The sequence below is a fragment of the Suricata suricatta genome, chromosome 9 (genome assembly GCF_006229205.1).
Source record: "Suricata suricatta isolate VVHF042 chromosome 9, meerkat_22Aug2017_6uvM2_HiC, whole genome shotgun sequence".
Classification (NCBI taxonomy): domain Eukaryota; kingdom Metazoa; phylum Chordata; class Mammalia; order Carnivora; family Herpestidae; genus Suricata; species Suricata suricatta.
Window position 1 is genome coordinate 23,081,143 of NC_043708.1, and position 25,282 is coordinate 23,106,424.

General features: G+C 42.3%; 1 protein-coding gene and 1 long non-coding RNA gene across 6 annotated transcripts in view; one reads left to right on the forward strand and one right to left on the reverse strand.

Annotated features, from left to right (window-relative positions):
- Positions 1-25,282, reverse strand: part of NRXN3 (neurexin 3) — a 1,559,665-nt gene that overhangs the window by 1,370,860 nt on the left and 163,523 nt on the right. The window lies entirely within an intron of this gene.
- Positions 13,225-22,943, forward strand: LOC115300886. Its single transcript, XR_003912904.1, has 4 exons — positions 13,225-13,616; positions 14,539-14,813; positions 17,658-17,782; positions 22,775-22,943. It is a non-coding gene; the product is annotated as an uncharacterized LOC115300886 (long non-coding RNA).

Genomic DNA, 25,282 nt, shown 5'->3' on the forward strand with positions numbered 1-25,282 from the left:
GAGAGACCTTTGAATTTTGAGAACAAACTGAGGGCTGAAGAGGGAGAGGGGAAGAAGTAGGGGGGTGATGGTCATATAGAGGGGCACTTGTAGGGAAGAGCACTGGGTGTTATATGGAAACCAACTTGGTAATAAACTATTAATAAAAAAAAGAAGAAGAAGAAATGAGGCAGCATCTGGAAAAATAAAGAAGCAGCTACAAAATAGAGAGGGAAAGGAAGAGGGAACATTATGTGCAATACACAACAAAAAAAAGTGTAATAGCAAAATCATGGCTAAATCTGTAAGTTCTGTGTGCCTGCAACATGGGCTACATTGGGTAGGTGTCAAGGATTAAGCTGGGAAAACTAATCTGGCATCCAGATCCCTATGTTGGAGTAATTGGAGCAAGGAGGGATTAGAGACAAGGATCTCAGTCAGAAGACCAGGATAGTGGCATGATCTCAGTCTTGGCATTGTGGGTTGAGGAGAGGTCAGAATGGCTCCAAGAGATAGTCAGAAAGGAGCACTGGCTGGACTAGTGACAAATGAGCCAGGGGGTGGGATGAGGGAATGATGACCCCAAATACATGAATTTTATTTTTTAGTGATATATTTACCATGAGCAGACTCACAGTGTGAACTTTTCTTTATAAACCAGGATAATAAGTACATAGAGCCCCTCTCCAGTTAGTGCTTAAGATTTGCTAATTGGAATTATTGAGCTTCACTCTCTTAATACTGTCTTTGGTTTTTGCTTACATATCTTTCTTCTTTGAACTACTCCCACAGCATCACCAATTACACTTAACTAAACCCTATATTATTTATTAATAGTGAGGCCAGATTCTCTATCAGAAGTTCTACCAGCTTATAAACTGACTGGCGGGAAGAAAAAATAGTCTTCACTTCCCAAACACACACAGCTCTATCTTGGACTCTGGATCAAAGCTCTGCCAATAAAAACCTGTTAAAATGCAAATACTCCACCCTGGGTTGTTAATACACTAACCTACTTAGATTATCAGAAAAGCAGAGAACAGGTTAGGAGGACATATTTTGAAGGAACACAGAGAATAGGTTCATTGACATGGTTAGAAAGTGAAAACTGCCCACAGCAGCAGATCTGAGAGAGGACAGGTAAAGGAATAGAATGAGGGAAGCTAAAAGAATAGGAAATGTAACTGGACACCAGGCATTAGGAAGAGGGAATTAAAACTCCAAAAGTGGGAAAGAGAGGCCATGTATGAAGAAGTTTGGTCTTGCCGAGATTCTGAAGACTGCCTTCACACATATAATAGTAGCATTTTCTTTTCTATAAACCATTAGTGACAAAGCATCACTGCATCTGGTAGTCCTGCATTTAATTGCTGTGTGATGCTGGGCACATGATTTAACCTCGCTGAGCCCCAGTTTTCTCATTTACAAAATAAGGCTATAGAATAAACTTTATCCATTCCATTTCACAGGTAAATATATTTCATTGTACAGAATATTAAGTGATTGGTATAGGGACCCAGAACCTGCAATACTGGGGCTGGACCCTGGATCCTCTGACTCCCAATTCAGTGAATATTTCTGTTCATCTGTGGTGCTGGTCCAACCTGGAAGAGCGGCATGTGATCCCAGGTAAGGAATCATTTGTAGAACATGGACAAACTGTTTACTCTATAACCCTGCTCCAGTTACAGCTCAAGTAGGAGTTTTAGTGGTCAGGATGTGACCTCTCATGACCGTATCATTAAGTATTTCGTAAGACTCTATAAAACTTCACAATTTATTCTTTGGAGCTTGGGAACTCACAACAGGTCAGTATTGTCTAAATCCATAGTAGATGGCCACACCCATGGCATTTTTACATCTCTAATTATAGCCCATTTTAGGAGGCATGTGAATAGCACTGAAACGAAGTCCCACCAGGACACCAGTGTTTAACTCCCGACACCTCTGGTCACAAACCAAGGCTGGGCTCATGGCTTCTCCGTGCTCTGCACCCTAGTAACTAGTGTTATTTTCTATACTGCTTTGCAAGTGCTCGAGTTTCTCCCTGTGTAAAACATTTTTCACTTTGTATGTCCAATTATAAACTCTTCAAGCCACGTTAATGGTACAAAGAATAAGGAAGGCCAATCTGATTTAGTAAAATTACTAAATAATAGCATTTTTAATGGTAATTTTCTTATTTTCCCATAGCTAAAACTGCCAAAGTGCTGCCTAGTAAAATTTTTGGACTACCGGCTACAAGGAATAGATAGAAGAGGCTTGTAATCCACATACCAATTGTTTGTAAGGAATAGGTACTTTCAAGACCTTTTAAAGTCATTCCCCAGACTTTTGTTGAAAACCTACTTAGCAGTAGGAATTAAGAAAATATTTTTCCTTACTGTTGCAATAAGATCTTTTCCCCACAGCTTTGTTTACATTATCAATTTGCATTATCTATACCTTGGAAGAAAGCCGGTGAGAGGAAAAAGTAAACTTTGACTCAGGGAAAAACCAAATGAAATCCAGACCAGATTTAGAAAAATACTAAGATGTTCCAAATGTCCAGTTGCCAGCTTATTTATTTCTCATCCCTCTGTCCCTCCGCCCCGCCCCCCAACAAGAAAAACCCTTCCCAGGACAGGTTCTCTTTCAACTGAACCAAGTCCTCTATACTTTGCTCTGTTTCTCTTAAAAGATAATGGCACATACATTTATGAAAGAACCTCACATACAGGGTCAACACAGAGTAGTTGAGCCCAAATAAATGATTGCTGATTGTGAATTGTAAGCATACAACTGATTTTACTGGACAATGAGAATGGGGTGACTACTAGAGCAACATAAGTATTGAGCCTCTTCACTCCTCAATGAATAGAAAGTGATTGATTTATTGACTGGTTTTATTGAACCCACGGTGGTTTTATTTAGCACATGGCTTCCAAGAGCCAAGGCAGGTCTTTGATTACCATAGACTAAGCAGTAAAATGCCATGAAACCACCTTTGTCTTTTGAGACACACATATTTTTTATAAGTACACCTGGTCCCTTTAATTGTCCTGACATAGGGAGTAGCAGTATATAGAAAAATGTTGGTTAGTATTTAGGGAACAGAAGTTTCCAGCATATTTCTAATAAGGGAGCTGAAATTGGAAAGAATCAGGAATGAGAATGAGACGGGGCAAAGAGCCCACTAGGTTGACTGAAGAGCTGTCCCTGCTCCTACAGAGAACCTTCTATCTGAAGGGCTGTGAAGGGGCAGGAGACAACTTTGATTACTGACCCTGAATAACTAGTGCCAAGCTGAAGACCTTACTCTGTGCCTTCAAAAAAGTGAGCCTCTGTAGAAAAAAGACAGGAAGGGGGCACCTGGGTGGCTCAGTCAGTTGGGTGTCCAACTTTGGCTTAGGTCATGATGTCATGGTTCATGGGCTCAAGCCCCACGTTGGGCTCTGCTGACAGCTCAGAGCCTGGAGTCTGCTTCAAATTCTCTGTTCCCTCTCTCTGCCCCTTCCCCACTCACACTCTGTCTCTCTCTGTCTCAAAAAATAAATAAAAATTTAAAAAAATAGAAAAAGGAAAAAGACAGGAAGGAAATATACCAACATGATAAAAATGGTTGTGTCTGAATAGAATTATGAGTGATTATCATTTTTCTTTATGCTTTCCCATACTTTCAAAATTTTCAGTTATAGGTAGGCATTACTTTTAAATACACAACTTTTGTAAATATGTATTTTTATTTTTAAAAACATTAAATGTTAAGCACAACAATCAACTGATAGCCAGCAGGATGGTAAAAGGAGCAAGTTCTGTAAGATCTAACTTTTCCTGGCAAATCATTAGCCAAGGTACCTGCTGAGATAACAGCTTCGTCCTTCCTAATAATTGTTAGTATTTTCTTGGTGATATTACCATAGCTACCATTTATTGAGAGTTTATTCTGTGTTCAGGTACTACACTAAGAGCTTTAGGTTTATTCCCTTAATTATCAGAACATCTTTACACACTGGGCAGTCATTATCCCCATCTAAACAGGAGGAAACAAGCTTGAGAGGCCAGGCAGCTTGCTAAAAGAACACGTGGCAAGTGGGTGACTAGTGAAACTAGGATATGAAGCCAGACTTGAGTCCACAGTCCTAAACCACTAGTAAAATTCAAAACTTCTTCAAACATCCCCTTATACTCTTTTCTCCACTCTGCATTGCTCCTACACTCACTTGAGCCTCTCTTGTTCAGCACATCATCTCAAATGTAAACTTCTTGGCAGAAGAAATTTTTGTCTGTTTTATCTACTGCTATGTCACCAGAGCCAAGAATAGTGCCTTTGCTTTAACAGACACTCAATAGACATTTGTTGGATTGATTAATAAACCCCAGCACATCAGATTCTAATCACAATATTATCTTTGTAGTTGTCTAACGTCTACAAGCTAAGTAGTTTCCACATGTTTTCAATCTTCTGCTATGATCAAGATTATCATAGTTCTACTGTACTCCAATTTTCTTTTGCCTACTGGACTCCTACCCAGACATTTCTAGTTTTCCCTAAAGTTGATGATGGCTTATGACTGAGTTCTAACCAGTGGAATATGAGTGGAAGAGATGTGTCCACTTCTAAACCTGACCCATAAACACCTAATCTACCACGCTGTCTTCTTTCTTCTGCTGGATGCATGACAGAAGCAAGCAGTAGATGGAAAAAGCCAGGGTCTCTGAGTGTCTGCATATCCTCTCTACTCAGCTGACCTACTCTGGGCCTAGTCATAAACAGAAAATAAGCCTTTATTTTATTAAACAAATAGATTTTGGAGTCCTTTTTTATAGCAGCTACTCTTCCATAATACATAATGGTTTCAATTAAAATTGAGCACACAAACATGACATGTACATATACATATATATCATATATATATGTATAGTACACATATGTATTTATTTATATATATAAATACTGGTAAATTATGTGCGAGGCCTACTGTAACATTATGTAAATCATAAAACCTACACCTAAATATGAAACTGCAAAGAATGAGATACAGATAAAATAAAAATCTTTTTAAATGTCTTGCTAGTCATAATGGATCTTCCATTATATGACTAAGCAACATTTCAAGGCACATTGGGGCTTAGAGAAAGGTTAGACATTAACAACGATGAAAACAAGTCTATTTTGCAAGTGGTCTTCTTGATGGGGTTTTCGGTGGCTGATTTTACGTCACTCCTAATCATACCTTTATTGTTTTTATATCATACCATGGCTGTCAAAGAGCTCAAGTTAGGAGCAGAGGTGACAGCTTGACCACTTTCCTGTTGCTCACCTGTAATACTGGTGTTATTTTCAGTCCAAGGTCTCCTTAAAGGAGTTTGTATAAAACACTTGTCTATTTTGTGAAGGTTAGTTTCATAAAAACTAGATCATGTAATCTATATATCTACTTTACCAGACACAACTACAGTATGATGTTCCAGTGTGCCGAGGAAAAATGAACAGATGAAAATACCAATATCAAAATTTTCCTTTCCTTTAAAATATGTGTATCGTGGCACTTGGGTGGGTTAGTCAGTTAACCATGTGACTCCTGGTTTTGGCTCAGGTCATGATCTCACAACTCAAGGGTTCAAGCCTTGCATCAGGCTTTGTGCGCATAGCGTGGAACCTGCTTGGGATTCTCTATTTCCCTCTCCTTCTGCCCCTCCCCTGTGCACACTGTCTCTCTGTCTCAAACATAAAGAAGTAAACATTAAAAAAATATATATATGTAATTCAAAAACCTACTCTTCCTTCAAGACATGTAAATAGGACGATATACAGAGTCATCTGACATGAGATATTTGAGGATGCTAGCTAGTATCAATGTGTATATTAAAACTATGTTAAATTTTTTCCTTTTTAATTATAAAATAAATTGAAGTTTTAGCACTTATGAACCCTGCAATGGGCATACTCTATTTTTGAGGTCACTGTTCTCTCAGGTGTTTTGGACATCCAAATCCTCCTGTTCTTGATTTTTGAAGTTTATGATCTGCCTCCAAGCTGCACATACTGTAAGACAACTGACTCCCTTCCACCTACTTATCTCCTACTATAGCCCCCCACCCTACCCCAAAGCCAGAATTTCCCCTGATAACATGGGGTAGAGGCCTTAGTTTCCAGTGATACTGCTAGGTATTAGCTAATCTTTCTTTGATTTGCTCTAAGACAAATTACAGAAGAAACAAAATCCTATCTTACCCACTCAAGTAAATATGGCCAAAAAGGTGACTGACAGGCAGTGTGATTTGATGACAACACGCAGGGGCTATGAGTGATAAGATCCAGGTTCTACCTGACTGTCTCTTCAATAAAGTCAACATAGCCCTTTGTATCTCAGTCTCCTTGTCTATGGGACAGGAAAAATAATGCCTGCCCTACTGCCCTGGGGACTGTGAAAGGAGTATAAAAAAAATAAAGAACTGGGGTGCCTGGCTCAGTCAGTTAATCATGCAACTTCAGCTCAGGTCATGATCTCATGGTTCATGAGTTCCAGCCTGCTTCAATTCTGTGTCTCCCTCTCTCTACCCCTCTCCCAATTTTTCTCTGTCTCTCAAAAATAAATAAACATTAATTTTTTTTAAATGAAGAGAGAACTATGAGAGAAGAGGCTCCTTGTACCCCTAGCTTGGGTGAGCTGCTTGAGGGCTCCAGAGAGGCTTCAAACTGGCAAAAGTTTGAGAAAAGTGTTCTCAAAAGCAATAAGCCTTTCATCTGATGCTGTCTTCCTGGAAATTTTGAATAACTTAGGACAACACAACCCTAGGGTTAGAGAAACCCTAAAACATTTCAGATTTTTATTCTTTTAAATTAAGAGCTTTGAGAAGGTGGGCTCACAGTGGATAAATGGAGTAGCAAGGCCTTATGGGCATTCAAAGTATAGAATACATAGCAGATTCTCCATTTGGGCAGAGAACACACACCCAGGGGCTGAAAAGCAAGGATCCAGGCAGAGCACTGTGATGGACTTTGAAGTCAGGACTGATTTCAAATTGAGACTCTGACATTGACTGAACTTGGGTAATTTAAACAGCCTGCATGTGCCTCAGTTTTATCATAAATAGAGACAGCAATACCTACTTATATCATGCTTATAAAGATTTAATGAAACTGTAGCTATGCCTGATATACTCTAGGACTTGGCACATAATAAGTTCTCAATAAACAGTTATCTTCCTAACCATCATTATCATTCACTTGTCTTGCACTTGCCCTAGCCCATCTTTAAAAGGAAATAGATGAGGCATAGCTAACATTTGCCAAGTACTTAAGAGTTAGGCTTGGCAAGTGCTTATCAATATCAGAGGTTAGAGAAGTACTTTGTGGTGGGTCATGCAGAGTAGATGTTCATGCCCTGCAAGACCTTGCCAAGAAGACACGGGTGATAAGCAGTGAAAACAAAGCAACAAACCCTGGCCAGGTTGGAGGAAGGGCAGCGGATAAGCAGCTGGCAGCTGGCAGCCAGCAGCAGGAATGACCTTACTGACTCAAGGACACCCTAAATGAAATGCATGAAGGGCAAAGAGGAAGACTGAAAAACCTGGAAGATTTGACAAGAGACTCTTACTTTTTTATCAATAAAAAGGACCCATTTGATGCAAGTCAGTTGAACCAGTCTAGCCATTCTAGTGCAATAACTGTTGCCTCAAGCCATGCCTGATCAAGTTGGCCCTCTATTGCTCACTAAATTCTGCCCTTAGAGAAACACCCGAAAGGCCTCCCTCAACAGTGTGCCCCACTGCCACAATGAGCTGCTTATCAAGTTTAAAGTCATGTGTAGAGATCCTAGGGAGAATGGCAAGGTTTGATCCACCTTATACCTACAAAACAAGGCCATAATTCTTAACAGACGTATTTAATTTTGTTTCATAAGAGACCAAGAGAGATTTGGTGCATCACCCTTACCAGGACTAGACAATTCAAAACTCTCTCCTTCCTCACGGAAGGCCTGCGTATGAATAATGATATGAAAAACATCCCTGTGAAGAACGGGTTGTGTTTGAAGTGTTCTTATGTATGCCCTTTGAAAAAGACAGAGTAAATCCTTCTTGGTAAAAGGAGAGGCATTAATTATTTAATTAAACAAAGCAGTTATTGACCACTTTAAAGCAATAGGCACATTTTTCACAAAGAACAGAATTTTTATAATATGTGCATCTCTAATTCCTGCCCCCAAAAATAAACTTGCTGAAAATTTAACCCGAGCGGAGAAAAAAAGTGTTTCAAGGGAGAAACATATTTTGAAAGAATTAATGTGCAAGCAGAAATGAATGTCTTTCTACAATTACAACTTGGCCTTTGAAAAGTATCTTGATTTGATTGCTATTAAAATATAAATCCTAATAGCTTCACAAACAAGGGGAGTCATTTCAGGAAGCAGAGGTGAGAGTTGTACCAAATCCATAAAGGATAATATTTGCAAAACACCTTGTATATAATACAAACCACGCCACTTAATCAAGTATTGAAAATGTTCAAATTAATCCTGACTTTACTATAGTTAATATAAATGTCCCAAGTCAATAAATCCTGATATTGATTAAATTACCCCTCCCCACTCAATTCAATTTTTAAAACCCACCAGTTCCCACAGGCAGAAGGGGCAGATGTGACAATAGCGATTTACAAAATCAATATAGCACAAGAGATCTAGAGAAATTAACTACAGGAGAGATGACCCATTAAATCATCTGGTCCATCTCTAGCTCCCTCTTGGCCCTTTGTAGGCTGTTCTCTTCCAATATATTTGAGCCACTTTATCTAAGTAAGTTGTAGAGCTCAACAGAGACAAGGGCTTATTCCTTTTCCCAAGAAAATGGTCCCCTGTCCTATCTCTCAGGCTGAGCCCCATGTCTTACTCTACATCATTAATTTTCAACCCTGGTAGCATATCACATTCACCCAGGGAGCTTTTGAAATACACCAATGCCAGGCCTTATGCCCAGAGATTATTATTTAGTTGATCTGGGTAGGATCTGGGCACTGTTGAGTTTTTTTTTTTTTTTAATATCCAAGTGATTCCAACATTCAGAAATTTTGAGAACCAGTTCTCTACAAGTTCAACAGTCTTATTCCTTGTCTAGCTTTTGAATGCTTTCTTGTTGGCCATATTAACATGAACTCAATACTACCAGACTAGAAGTAAGATTATAGATGAAAATAAATCAGTGAGTCCCAGCTCACTAAGTAGCACCAGCTGAGAACCCCTGCCATGGGAAATCATTATCTCTGCTCAGAGTATGACATACATTGCAGATGGACTGAAGTACCTGAGAAAGAAAATAATGGCTGAGGACTATGCTTTAATGTAAGTAGAAAAGAAAACTTTCTCAGTAACTAAACCAGGAGCAATTAACCACATGGAAAGCTGTCAAAGATAGAAGCCCACCAGATTTGGCATTCCTTTGTTGACATTTTAACTTTAGCTTTGGGAGGAAATAAAATTTAAATACAAATACAAAAGAGCATACCTATACAATCTAAAAACTAACTTTTATTGAATTCTTACCATATGCAGGCACAGCTCTGAGTGTCTTATGTGTATTACACCTAGGTCTCCTCACAACCCTATGAAGTAGGTGGAATTATAATCCCATTTGAGGGATGAAGAAGCTCAGGTATACAAGGTTACACAGGTAGTAAGTTACAGGGTTGGAATTCCAGTTTAGGTAGAGGAACTCCATTGATCATTATTCTCAACCACCTTGCAACACTGGACATAAAGCAAACACCTGAAGTTAGAAACTGAAGTTAACACATTAAGACTCACAAGTGCTAAGATGCAGTTTCTTCAATAAATATATATAAAGCAGTTATTTTAAACATTAGCACACATAGTAATCACCAGAAGAAGTTTTTTAAGCAATTGCTGGGCCCCTTTCCCTAGAGATTCTGATTCAGTAGTCTGGGTGGGGCCCATGAAATTGTGTTTATAACAATGTGGAATACCTTTTTGACACTGTCAAAGTCACCAGAGAAGTTCAGGATGGAAACTTAGATAAAGCATTTTCAGCAATTAGGAGGGAACTAGCAACCTTGCAAAAAAAAAGAAAAAAAAAAGTTCACTCAGGAAGCTGGAGAATTAGAAGCTAAGCTACAAAGAATTAAAGACATGGAGCCAGTGAGGGGCAGCTCCTCTTCCAAACAGTGTCTTGGTTAAGGGTAGTACTTTGAGCCACGTTATTTTTAGAAGAGGGGAAAGTGCCAGGAGAAAAGAAGGGATTAAAAATTCAAGAAAGACCAGGAGAAATTGATGATGGAACAAGGTTCTAGAGAAGGCAGGAGGGTGTGTGGCAACTGCAGTGAGTCCACCTGCCAAAGCCTCTGTCACAGGAGAGGCCTCCTAGAAAGATAGGCTCACGCCAGGCCTCTTGGCACTATGTCTAATGGTACAAGTATGTACTTGCAAACCAGTACTGGATAGCAAGGTTAATAACTATCTTAGCAACAATTTTTCAAAGTCTCTTGAAAAGAAAAAAAGAACCGTAAGGTACAACACTACTCAGTCATGTCCAGACACTCATGGGTGCCATGCTTGATTAACATGTTGCTCCTGGAAGACCACCAGCTGGCACATGTGGAATTCTCTCTTAGGCAGGGTTGCTACTCTAGTCCAGGGGCTCACAACCCCCAACTGCAGACCAGGCTGTGTAATTTATGGGACTAGGCACAAAATGAAAATGTGGAATCTTTAGTTCAAAAACTATTAAGAATTATAAGATGGCAACAGGGGAGCCTCAAACCAAGTGTGGGGCCCTTCTAAGCACTGTGACTGCACAGTTTGTCTGCCTATGAAGCTGGCTCTGCCTGGTTGCACATTAAAATCATCTGGGGAGCCTTTAAAAATTCCAATGCCCAAGCCACATCTGAGACCAATTAAAACCAGAACTTCCGGGGTGAGAACCATACATCAGAATTTCTCAAAACTCCCCATTGACTCTAGTGTGCAGCCAAGGCTGAGAACCACTGCTTACTTGTCATTGAATCTGACTTAATATCAGCTTTGAAAATCATTTTAAGAAATTATACCTGAAAAAAAAAATAATGATCCCCCAAAAGGATCTGTAGCCCCATTTACACACTACTGAATCACATTCCTCCACCTACCTATTCCTATAAACTGACTCAAATTATTAGTATAAAAGAAAAGAATAAAAATCTCTTCCTATAATAAATACATGTATTTCCATACCAAAAAAAAAAAGGCAACTTAAGCAATGGAGACCATGCTGAATTCCTTTAAGGCCCCTGCCTAAATTTTCTTGGCTCTACTAGATAATTTCTTCCAGGATCTGGGCACTGGACCAGAACTCATCCACCCTTCTGAATAATACATGACCCAAGGCCCTTCTAAGCAACAGTGAGCTTTGGATGGAATGCTCAGTTAAGGCAGGAGAGTCTGACCCTCACCAAATCCAAAGCCTGGGATTTATCCCAAGAGACAGGATCAAATGAGGATGATCATCCAGGCAGCATAGCTGGGCAGCTCCCAGCCAGAGGCATAGCTACCCAAGAGTTCTTAGCCACAAACCCAGCCATGTAAGGAGAAGAGCCGCTGTAGTGAAGAAGAGGAGAGAGGGTCTTCCCACAGGAATCTAAGACCCTAAAAGCATTAGGGAAGCCAATTACTTCATAATGGTTTTTAAACAAGCAGTACAGCCTGGGGCAAATTATGGAGACCTCCAATGGTGCCCCCTCATAATAACAGCAAGGACTGAGGTCTTTCATTCTGATCCTATCAGCCACAGAGTAACAGATGATCAGGAGTTCATGGGTTAGAATCCTGCCGCCACCACTTAGTAGCTGTGTGACTTCTCTGTGCCTCAATTTCCCAACCAGAAAAATGGAGCTAATAAAGTACCATTGAATTACTATGAAGATTAAATCAGATAATCCATGTATGGTGCTTACAAGAGTGCTTAATATATGGTAACCACCGGGTCACCTGGCTGGCTCTGTCAGTAGAACATGTGACTCTTGATCCCAGGGTTGTGAATTTGAGCCTGACACTGGGTGTGGAGCCTACTTAAAATAACAACAACAAAACAACAACATAAAAGCAGGGTAACCACTGAGTAAACATTAGCTTAGCTACCATCATCACTACCAAGACCACAGCACTCCACATAATACACAACTCACTTCTCTCCTCCTTTGCCCAAAATGAAACCAAAGTTCAAAGACCTTAAGTGACTGGCTTTAGGTTCCATAAGCCAGTAAGAGTAGAGACAAGACTGAAGCTCATGTTCCCATCTTATATTCTCAACTTCCTCATCTCATCTGAGAACTGAGCAGAGACCCCTCTGCAGTCCTTCCAGGGTGGTAGGCAGCACAATGACAACCTGCTATAAGTGAGGCAAGGATCAAAGGAAGTGATGTAAGTAAAGCTGGAATGACCTGTCACATCATGAGCATTCAATCCATGTCAGCTATTGCTATGACTACCATTGTTAATATACAATTGATGAGCTACCAGGAAAATCACATGTAAATTTACCATGTCTACCATAATGGATACTCACCTGCAGAGCTAGCTATCATAAGAAACCTGATGTCCAATGCTTTAGCAAAAACAAAATCCTTTTTTGGTATTATAATTAAAATCACCTGCTTAAATTGTCCCATGCCTACATTGGGGGCCTCCTGTATTGGCTATGGTTAAAATAATAGAAGCCATACTTCCAAGCTATCGTGAGCAAGGGACAGGGCAAAGATGCAATTTTAGAAGAGAAATCCAACTTCAAACCTACAGTGTCATAGCCAAAGATTGGCCAGCATGGAAATGAAGCCTACCAGGAAAGGGAACCATGACCTCCGTGTCCTCTAAGGGCTCCTCTCTTCAAGAGAACCTGTATACCGCCATGCCAAACGCAAGTCTGCTTTTATTGTTGACATTCATATTGGCACAATCCTAGGCCCTTGGCAAGGGCCCACAGGCAGCCATATTGGGGTTGTAAGCCTACTATGTAAGGGAAACTTCCTGACCAATCAGATAGCATTAAGTCAGTGGATTTATTTTTTCACCCAAGTGAGTGTCTCTTCCAGAAAGAAACCTGCCCTATGGCACCAATTTCCCTCTTTTGCTGAGTGGTCTAGGGGGGAAAAAAGAAAAAAGAAATTTAAAAAACAACAATGAAGCCGCAACAATTAAAACTGGCACATAATGAAAGCCACAAATACATAATTACCATGTCCCACTTGGTACAAAACACTCCAGAGTTGCCAAAAACTGCCCACTCTGATAGCAGTTGCCCTTATGCAGGCCCTGGACTCTGCAGCTGCATCTCAATGAGCCTAAGTGGGCTGCCTGGAATGGTTTCCCTGGTAACAGGGTTCTGGCTGAGAGGGACATTGATTACCCGAGGAATGAGTTTCCACTTGGAGGGAGACTGGGTGAATGCAAAAGCAGAGAATTTGGAGGGGGAGGCGGGGTCCAAAGGGGCAAGGCAGTCACTAAAGACCTGGGAGGGGTCCCAAGCTTCTCCCTTTCTGAGATGGAGGAAAGTACCATGTAAATTTGTGGCCTGAGGACTTGAAAAACGAGAGGCTAGAGTTGAAGTATCCCATCCACTCCCGACTCATGCATGCTCCTTATCAGGAGAACTGGACTGGTTGTCAAGAGGTAGAGTTCTAGTCCCACCTTTCTTATTAATTCACTGGTGACCCTGGATACATCAGGGAAAAATCATGGGGGCTAGAATGTAGAGATTTTCTAAGGTTTGAAAGCTAAGACCATCTGAGGAGAGAGAGGGCCAACTCAGACTATGACAAAATGAAAGAGAATTTTTATGTTAACAATTGTTCCTTCCTTTGCCATTCATATTTTTTTAGTTCTCCTCTTCTGACTCAGATTTTCTACCACCAGTTTCCAAGGTTGTCTATAACAGAAAGGTTACCACCAGATTTGACATTTCCACCACAAATGGAACAAATCTGAATGTTACATGGGGACGAAGGTGCTCCATTGTTGCCTAGTGCTGGGAGCAGCTGGAGGTGATCACCTTGCCAGTCCCTTTCCTACTGTGATTGTGTGATTCTCTGAATGGCTCACCCCTCCTCACTTATAATGCATTAATGGTTGATGGATAATGAATTCATGGGATCTCACAGAAGGAGCAAGGGAAAAGCATTCCAGGGAAAGGGAAGAACATATGTAAAGCCCCTTTGGCTGGAGAAGTAGGTTCATATGTGGCCTGACAAACTGCCAGTGTGGTTAGAGAAGTGAAAACAAGGGAAGTATATTAAGAGATTGGGGGCAGGGGGAAGGGGCATGGTGGGCAGTGAGGCAGGCGGGAGCCAGATCGTGCAAGCCTTGTTAGTAGCCACGTTAGGGATTTTATTTTTATCCTGAGTTTTGGAAGCTATTAGCAAGGGAGAAAGTGGAGGTAACATGAAAACATTAACTTAGTTAAGGACATGAAGAAACCAATTAGGAGGCTATTGTCATGATCCGGGCAAGGATGACACTGACTTGATGAAAAACTTTTGAAAGGGGAGAGGAGTTGCTACATGGCCAGACCCTCTTACTGCTTCTCTGGTTCCAGGAAAAGTCTCCGGGTTCATCTGCCTCACCTTGTTCAGCATCACCCCCTGGGACTTGTGTGCCAACCGTTAATGTCTCACCACAGACAGTGGATTCCTTCTGCCCTCTCAGCGTTGCACTGACATCTTACTCAACTAAAAGCCTGAAACCTTCCAGAGATTCTTGAGTCCTTGTTCCTTCAAAAAGCACATAACCTTGTTAATGGGTGTTACATTTTTATCTCACAAGAGTCACTTGCAGCAGAGAGGAAATGTTTAGTAAACATTCATCATTCAGGTAAGGTGAGACTAAAAACAAAAACTCCTCTCTTCTTACTACTGAAGCCAAAAGGTAGTGTAAGATGCACTAGAAACAGGAAGATCCGGCCCCAGAACCCTTCATGTGTCCCAAAGTGTTGCAACTGCTGAGGAATACTTGCCTTAAATTTGTCCCAGTAATCCACTGTCTGGACTGAGTTCTCACTGCAGGGTAGGGGACAGAAAGAGGCACGTACAACTTCTGCAGCTCTCAAAGATGGGTGATTTGGTGGCAGATTTGGACACAGGACAGGAGAGGCTGAGGCAAATGCCTACTGTGGTTTTCAGATGGACAGAGGTAGAAAGAGAAGTATGGCAAGCATGCATACTTTGATATTTCTCCCGTCAGGAGGCAGAGGGGGGCTGTGACCCCTGACTCTGTGTTCTAGGGCTGCTCTGACCAAGAGAACACAGCAGATATGATGCCTAATGAGTTTCTCTTCCAGACTGCAAGTGTACAGAGGCTTCTCCCTTTTGAAGATATAGACCTAATTAAGTTGGATGATTATTCTTATTTCAAATGATGCTTCCCATTTCAGACAGATTTTCCTTATGGGTATAACTATTAGATGGCATCTGCTAAAATAAATAACAAAGTTATAGTGTGAATACTCAATAACAAGTTAATATCAATCAGAAATCAAGTGAGAATACTTTTCAAATAAAAGTGCAGGTCAATGGGAATTAAAGGACTTTATTTTTAAGGTCTGATTTACAAATGACCTTTTTAAAGAATCTAACTGCAGAGTGAAGTTTTACCTCCACAAACAATCCCAGTAGACGCCAAAGCTTTTTTTGTATAAGAAACCAGAAGTTCATGATTGTTGCAGGTTTATTTTATCCCCTTCTGAATTTCAATCTGTACCCCTGGGATCCATCTTTAAGGATACAGAAATTGCCTATTTCCAGGTACAAACATCTCTGGAAATGTAGTCTCTCCCTTAGTCCTGAGGCATAGACAACTCCACTCTGGGCCACAGGGGAAGGGACACACATAAGAAGAATTTTGCAGAGGTTTTCTGGGTTTGTTTTGTTTTGTTCTGTTTTCCTCAAAATACTTTTTTTCTCCTGTCAAGAGGAGCAGCAGAGTGAAAAGCTAACTTGAGTGGGAACCCAGAGCCTGGATTCTCCTGCTTTCCCTGTCGTTTCCTAGCACTATAACCTGGACTAGCTACTGAACCTCTCCCTACCTCAGATTCCTCATCTACCAACACAAAAGAACATGATGGACAAGGTCATCTGGGAGGTTCTTCCAGTCCTAAGCATCTACAATTTTACACTTGTGACAGAGGGTAAGACCTGTCCTACCCAGTCATAACCTTGAGGAAGATGCGAACTCACAGCCCACTCACCTTCCTCCAATGACCCAAGCACTTTGCAGCTGTATTAAGAGGAACAGGATGCTTGGTGAAAAGATGGGACTTCAACCAATCAGACCAGCCCTCTCAGAGGAAGGGGAGGCTACTCCATGAAGTTTTGGTCAATGCAAACCAAGATGGGCTGTGTAGTCACATATAGGTTTGAGAAGACCAAAATTTTTTCTCTCCCTAAGTTAGAGGAATATAGTGCCCAACTTTCCATAGCTTGCCATGGCCTTCCAGAAGACAGAAAACTCTCTGCGGACTGGCCCAGCCACCACCTGGGTGCCCTCTGCTTACATTTAGGTCTGAGATGCCAGGGAGGCCTGCAATCTATGAGACTTTTTCCAATTCCATCCTCACTCACTCCCTCAGCCAAATGCAAATCTCTCTTCCTTTATCTTGAGACCATTTCTGAGATGATGGAAAAGCCACAGATTTTCTTTTTGTATTCTGATTTTCATACAAAGCAGACAGACAGTAAAGACAGCAAATGCCCCCAAAGAGCTGTCCAGGAGACCAGGTTTCCCCAACAACAGATCAGGATAGGCTTAGACTTCACTGGAGTTCTCTAGAATTCCCAGAAGACTCATGATGGCACTGGATGGGAGTGGGGTGAAGGGGCTAAAATGGCGGTTTTTTAAGGTGCTTTGGTGTCTGTTCTGGGGTAAATAAATAGACCAATGGACAGAAAAGAAAGAGACTAGGGATTGTAAGGGATCTAGGTACATAATGAAGGGAACACTCTAAGTCTGTGGGATTATCCAATATTGTGGGGCAGTTAGCTTTTAAAAGAAAAAAAATAAATGGAATTATATTCCCTATGTCTTGGGACACTGGCAAAAAAATATTTTTTGTTTTTTGTTTTTTAATTCTATTTTTAAGCCATCTCCATACCCAACATTGGGCTCAAACTCAAAGCCCTGAGATCACACACTTGGTCGCACACTCTACCGACCCAGCCAGCCAGGTGCTCCTAAAAAATGTATTCCTGGAGTGTCTGGGTGGCTCAGTCAGTTAAGGTCCTGGCTCTTGATTTCGGGTAAGGTCATGATCTCATGGTTGTGAGATAAAGCCCCACATTGGGCTCTGCTCAGAGAGTGGAGCCTTCTTGGGATTCTCTCTCCCTCTCGCTACCCCTCCCCTGCTCATGCATGCGCTCTCTGTTTCACCAATAAATAAGTAAGTAAATAAATAAAGCATATGTATATATGTCTGTGTATATATGATATATGAATGTATAGGAGCTTTATGACACTAAAATAGGAAAATATTTATTAGACAAGACATAAAAAAATATAACTCATGGGGATCCAAATTAATTTGACAACATCAACTTTTAAAAATCTCTTTTTTGGCAAAAGATACTTTAAACAAAATGTAACAATGAGATAAAATGTAAGATATTATTTATAAATATATACACACATATTTGTATATATACATGTATGTATTTTATATTTCAGATACATATGTGCATGTACATATGTATATGCATATACAGAGAAAGGACTGGCATCCAGAATATAAAGAACACTAACAAATCAATCAAAACATTGCAGCCCAAATGATGAGCAAAGGATATGAACAGGTAACCAAAAGAAAAGGAAAGCCTCATACCAATACACACATGAAAGGTTATTCAATATCTCTGATAATCAAAGAAATGCAAAGAAAAATCAGAGAAAGAAAACTTTATAAGGCCCATACTAGCAAGTATTGGAGAGCACATGGAGAAACACAATGTCCACTGCTGATGGGGTATAAATGGGTAAAATCACATCAGAGAGTCTCTGGCAATATGCACTAAATTTGAAAATGTATATTCCTTAAAACCAGCAATTCCATTTCCGGGATACATCCTAGAATGACCCTCATACATGCGCACAGGAGAAGTGTGCAGAATGTTCATACTAGCTGAAATGTTTGCAAAGGCAAATAACTGCACAGTCGAAATGTTCACCAATATGGATAAATATATCAGTGTGACAGAATACTATATAACAAACAAAACGGATATACAAGAGCTGAATATGTCAACATCAAGTAAAATGATTTGCAGAAAAGTATGGTAGCCGTTTCCATAAATACTACATAGTGTTCATGAATATTTAATATGAGACTACCATAGAAAAGCCTAGACTGGGATACATACCAGATCTTTAACAATGAATGCCTATGGCAATGGAGTAGCAGGTGAAACTAAGCAGAGAAACTTTATTCATAATTTAAAATTTTTTAGAATAAATAGATTGGAAGCAAATACGACAAAATGTAAATATTTGTTCATGCTGGCCAATGGGCACACAGGTGCTTATAATATTATTCTCCAGATTTTTCTATTTTCATTTCCTCATAACCAAGGAAAGAAAAGCAAATAATGTTCTCACATTAAATGTAAACCCTTGTACACTAAATATGTCTACATTCTGCTTCCTCCACCTACCAGCCCTAGCTCAGACCCTCATCTCTTCTCAAACATGCTATTACTGAGCTCCCTGCCTCCAGTTTCTAGCTCTACAATGTTAGCAGGATGGTCTTCCTGAAATATAAATCTTAAAAAATTGTAAAATGAAATGCAAAGCTAACTCTCTTAATATAGACCCTCCACTTTCAGAAGAAAATCCTAACTTCCTTGCATGGTAGACAAAGTCCTCCATAACCCAGCCTCTGCTTCCCTCTCTGGCTCTAAACGCCACCACCCCTGCCCCTCACCACACACACACATCCCACGCTCCGGCCACACTGCTGTCCCTGAGCTCCAACTCCTGGATTCCTTTGTGGGGCACTTTTCCCCACCAGTTTCTGCTTAATGATGGTTTGCCCTTCAACACCAAGCTCAGGCATCACCTCTTGTCTGCATTCAGCGCTCCTTCCTGGCCTCCCAGAGAGCCCTGTTCAAACCATTTCTGCCGTTAGCACACCATATTCAACCACCCTCTCTCCAGGAGCACTGCAAGTGTCCAGTCTGCAGGAACCGCATCTCATAAAGCTCTTTCTCTTGTGCCATAATTAGTGCTCAGTAAATTCTGTCAGATTAAAAAATGAAGATAGGCATGCATATCTGAAAACCCACGTAGCACAAAGTTGTTTGTTTGAGAGTTGTTTCATTCATTCATTCACTCATTCACTCATCCATTCATTCATTGGATGATGACTAGGAATAACATGAAGAACAATAGCCATCCTTTGTTGAGTGTTTATAATGCACTTGGTAGGCCTTGAGAGGGAACACAAAATAAGGAAAGGACACAGGCCTTGTCCTCAAGGAGCTTCTAGTTTTGTTGGAGAGATAATATTAAGAATCAACCTGAAGTCTAGAACTATACAGAGTGTAACTGAAACCTAAAACAAGTAATGTCCAATTCCAGCTTTCCCTTAAAGTATTTAGATATAGAGTTGTTTAAAAATGAACAAGAGGTAGAAACTGAAATAGAAAATAAATGAGGAATGAGAAAGAAGGGGAAGGCCATGAAAGCACTAACACTCGTTACAAAGTATCCAGCTTCCAGCTTTGATGGGAGCAGACACTGAAGCTGGAGCGGGCCCAAATCAGGTTAGGGACCCATGGATGCCTGCCTGTCAAAATGCCTCGTATCCCCAGGATTAATAATTTAGGGAGAAAGGGGGCTGGCACTGCCTGGCAACTTGGCCAGACAGCCCCAGCCCTTCCCCTGCACCAGGGCTCTGCTGTTCAAATCAATATTCGTTAGCAGGCAGAATGAACTCGTTTCACGCATGTTCTAATTAGACAATGGAGATTATTACAAAACACCTGCAATGTTTGTAATCGTTTAAAATAATGAGAATCAATATTAGCTTCCAAAGGCACCATATGGTAAATGCTCATTCCAGGCATGTGGTTCCTGATAGGCTCTCAATGCTTCAAAACTGATCATTAACATTTTTTAATTTGCAAAAAGTTGCTCTCGGTTAATGAATTGGCTGCCTGTGTGCCCTGTGCACAGTGACCGCCTCTAAGTGATCATTTAATTGTAACATGGCCTCAGTGCCCACTGGAGCACGTGGGGACTGCCACAAAGGACGTGCTCCGAGACCAAGAACATGTAAATATTCCACCACCAACTGGGCACTCCTCAGGTGTCTGATCTCCAAGCCCCTAAAGTGATGGTTCTCCAGTCACCCAGGAAGCTGGTGAAAGCATAGAATGGTGGGTCCCACCCCAGAGTTTCTGATCCAGCAGGTTACGGGTGCTGCATTTCCAGCACGTTCCCAGGTGATGCAGATGCTGTTGGACTGGGCGCCCCACTGTGAGAAGCACTGCCCAACCAGATGACACCTACCTCCTTAGTCCAGGCTACCAGCTTCCCCATGCTTCCCCTTGCAGGCAGGAAGTTTCTCCCATACTCCCTGAGCAAACCTCCAGGACACCGCTAGTGAAACAGACAGCAGGCTTCACAGAGCATGCACTGAGCCAGACACTATGCTAGACATTTCCTTATCTTGATTAATCCTCATCACAACCCCTTGAAAGGGGGTCTGCCACCACATTTGATAAAAAGAAACTGAGGTACATGCTCCAGGGACAACCCGGCTGACACACATCAGATCCAGATTCAAATAAGGGTTTTATGTCTCCAAGTGCTGTGTTTCGTCCATAGCAGAGCACTGTCCAAATGACCAAAGAGTAAATGTGTGCCACCTCATTCCTCACCCAGAACCTGTTCCCCCCATGCCCTGGACTCTCCTGACCACTACGTGATAGAAGGTGGGGAGGATCCTTTCACAAGCATGCAGATGACGCAAACTTGCAGAGCCCAGGCCAGGATTCACTCTCCTACCTCCACATCTGGTCATGAATCCTTCCCTCCATAAACTGGGCACACAACCCCTTCCATTGCTTTGCTTCTACCTCTGATCTATTAACCCAGCATTTCTCAACTTCTAACGTGCATGGGAAACACCCGGGGATCTTGTTAAACTACAGCCTCTAAATGCACAGGTGTAAAACCGCCAAAAGGTAGCATTCCTAGCCTGTTTCTGGGCAATGCTGATGCGGAGTAGCTCTCTACCAGTGTAGACACAGGGGAGCTGGTGTGGTGAGCTTTGGAGCCAAACGCACCAAAGTTCAAATCACTTCCAACATGTTTGTCCTTATAATTGAACCTCGCAGAACCTGTTTCTTATCTCTAAAATGAGGATAACACCTACCCCGCTAGGTGGTAGCCACCTAGCATCCCAGCACCCTCTCACCCCATCCACAAAAACCATCTGCAATTACACCACCCTCCTTCCGTATCTCCCTTCTCTCACTGCTTCTCACCCAAGCTTTTGAGCCAGGGACGTCTGACATTTTTACCCATTTTAATGGTGGGGAAATCATGGGCTTCTGATAGGCTAACTCTAGGTATGCCCAGCCCATATCTCAGATACAACCACAGGCTCCTGGTTGCAAGCTGAATGCTGTCTCCCACGTCCGCAGGGACAGAGTCACCATAGGATAGAATCAGCAGAACTCTGCAGGAGCCCTAAAGAAGTAATTGGGGCACACTCACCTTACCTTTTGTTGTCCATAAACAGAAATACTGGAAGATAGGGAGAGCGAGGGCAGATTTCAGTAGTTACAGGTGGTCTTATCTCCATTTGGAGCTCCTATCTCCTCCAGGGAGTGTCTGGGTAAAACACTCCTGGGGATAAGCCACAGGACATTAGCCCCAGGGAGTGTGCCTAGTGAAAGGTTCAGTATCAAAAGAAGGAAAACAGATAACACTGAGAAATCCTAGGTAAGATTTATAGCAAAGTTTGCTCACGGGCAGGTAAATTCACTAGGCTGCCTGAGCTCACTCTTTTTCTTCTTCATTTCATGGTTTAAAATACATAAGACTCTTGTTTTAAATCCTCCCCATAAAACATCTCCTGCTCCAGAAGCTGCAGCCAGGGATCCTCCTAGCATCGGCATTTGTCACTGAGCTCGTAATTCACAGCAATTCATAAACTCTTTCAAAATGCTGTGAACGTAACTTCAGGGGGTTAATAAAACAGCTTTCTACTCCTCTACTTCTTTCCATTGATAACTTATTCAAATTGTAATTGCCTGGAATGTGTTCCCTACATCACATTACTGCTCACGCCTCATGCACTCTCCTACCCCATCCATCACCCCGACTGTCAGCCAAGCCTTCCTTCCCGCCTCGCACGCAAAAATGTGACTGCTTTTCATCTCATATCTAGTGGACAAGCCCTTGTCCACACACAACCCTCTCCCACTGCCTCCCACTGGTCTCCCAGATGGAGGATCCTGCTGTCCCCTACCAACTCAGTGGCAGGCATTTTGTCTCAGGGTTATCTGTGACCCCACCATGTGACCTGTGGCATGCAGGTTTGTGGGTTAGGTGTTTTGGGCAGTTATCTGAACATGTGCAGACACTGTAATAAACAGTGAGCTCTTCTGGGTAAGGTGAGATGTTGGACAGATCACAGATTTTAAAGTCAGAAGACCTCATTTCATCACAGCTGTGTTGTGAACTCTCTGTGTGAGTGTGGGTAAACCATTTAACCTCTCTGAGCCTGTTTCCTCACCTAGAAAATGGAGGCCATAGTATCTCCCCTCCCTATTCCACAGGACTGCTGCAATTGTTTCAAGGAGTGACTGAGGTTCTTTCTGAGGCTGACTTTGACTCACACAGAGTCCGACATGTCCCTTCAATTATTTCCCGATGGAGAGCAAGTTTTCATGTGAGTTCTTAAGATGGGACCAAGTCATCAAAGTGGGACTCATCTTCTAGGAATAAATAAAAAAGATAATAGAATCGGTCCAATTGTTTGGTGTTGAGCAGATGGGCATCTGATTCTGGTGACTCCCAAGGGGGCAAAATAAGAAGTCAAGGGCATAGCAGGGACCGACCAGTGACCCTGGGGCCTTACGGGCGTTGGGGCAGAAATATACCAGGTGATATCCCTTTTCCCCATTGCCCCTGCCTCAGATCTCAGTATGCAGCCCTGGTCTCAGAGCCCTGTTACTGGGCCAGCACCAAGGACCCCCCCTCTCCTGAGCATCCAGCTCTTAAGCTCAGGCTTGTGGAAGAATGGAGTCATAGCCTTTAGGGGCCTTCCCAGACAAAAACACCCCACCTTCTCAGAAGTTCAAGTGTGACACAAGCCATCCCGTGCCCTGCAGAGTTATAGCATCAGCATGCCACTCGGGGCCTGTCCCCAGGGATCTATCTGATGGCAGAGAGAGCAGCATCTTTGCTCCCTGAGGTTCCTTCAAGTTGCAGCCCCTCTCATCCCCCAGTCTTGTTAAAATTCCCTGCAACAAGTGGCAGCAATAGGTTTGCCCAGCAGGTGCCGGAATGTAAAGGAGAAGAGGGAAGGGAGATCTCGGAGATTGCCAAGAGACCTCCCAGGTACTCCATCATCCTGTAATGGGTTCCTCTCTAGAACACATGGGGGCAACTAACTGGTTTCCTGCACCCACCAAAGCTGAGAAGTGACAATAAAATGCAGGAGAGGAGCAGAGAAGAAGAGAAGTATCTAGATCCCACAGCGAAGTATCTGGCCTTTTGCCTGAGCCTCTGGGAGCCTCTAGTCCCTTAGGGAGAGGCAGGTGTAGGAAAATGCTCTTTTCTGCAGCTGTTACCACTTACCACAAATCATTTATTTCATCTTCTTAGCAAGCGCAAAGTGTATCCAATCCCACTGACTGGTTTCTTAAAATCTTAAGACTTAGCATTCTCTGGTAGGACTTCCTCCTGAACGAGATTGCCTTCCTCGTGTGATTCACATTAGCAGGGAGTCTGTTATTAGCTTGATATTTTATCTCTGACACTGTGAGAAATATTGCTGCCATAAACCCGGGTGCCCTTAGTAAAAGCTGAACTACTTGGCAAAAGCTAATAAAGTGAGGAACGATGAAAGCAATTGGCTATGAATACCTAAGGAGCAAACATGACAGCTGCCCCCCAGGCTGGGCCACAAGCATGGCATGCACACGCACCCTCCAGTGTCACCCTCCCTAGGCGCCGCCTCAATTGCCTTTCCTTGTGACTTACCTGAGCCATTCCCTCCCAACCCAACACCCTACAGCCCAAGGGTCTTCTTACTTCTTTATTCCTGAGAACTGGTGGACCCAGGCTTTCTAAACCATACCTATGTTAGTGCAATGGTTGTCATTCTTCAGAAGACACAGGAAACACCTGGGGAGCTTGCAAAGGACTCAAATCCCCAGCTGTGAGCACCTCCAGAGACTCTGAGAGCAAGGTGGGGTGTGGGACACTGCGTTTGTCTCAAGCATCCCCAGGGGGCCCAAGGGGCAAGCTTGGGTGGAGGCTTATTAGCAGAGACACTGTGAGCAGGATGACCTTCAGGTCCCTGCACCACATTCAATGAAGAGTGGACTTGAGGACAAAGCAAAGCTGACTCAGCCCCCATTTCGGAAGATGTGGTTATCCAAGGGCCCCAAAAGACCTCAGATAAAAGCAGCCACATCAGAGAGGCAGCTTCCACCATCCTGAATGCAGGTGCCAGCCCCGCTTCTGGGTATGTGCCTCTCATGTGCAGGAGGAAGGGAAGATGTTTGCTCAGTTATATTAATGAGCATGTGCTGTCAGTCAGTGGACGAGCCTGAAGGAATTTTAATCAAGTCAGCATCTCTTCCTCCAGCTTGGGTTACCTATTTAAGAAACTTTGCCACGTGAGAGAATCCGATGCGGTAGCTGGAGGTAAATGCTGATTGGCACTCTTTGGTTGAGAGACTCCAATATGCCCAGAGGTTGGAAGGTTGGGTGTGGTTCCCAGGATAACCTTACCCACCAGCTGCTTCTGATGGCAAATAACAAAAAGCACAAAACCACAAGCTGGACAAGCAGTAACTACACAACACAAGTCTTCTTCACCGAGCGATGAAATACTGGGAGAAACAGGGGTAGGATCCAGCATAATGGATAACAAGCCTGTTTGGAACGAAAGAGTTGGCATAATAGTATGGTTCTCAGTCCTGGGAACATGGTGGAATCATCTGAGGAATTAAAAACTAATAGTAAACACCAACACTAGGGGTCCCAATTCCGGGATCTGGGATGGGGCCATGCACAGGTATTTTTTTAGGGTTCCTCAGATGATTCTAACATGC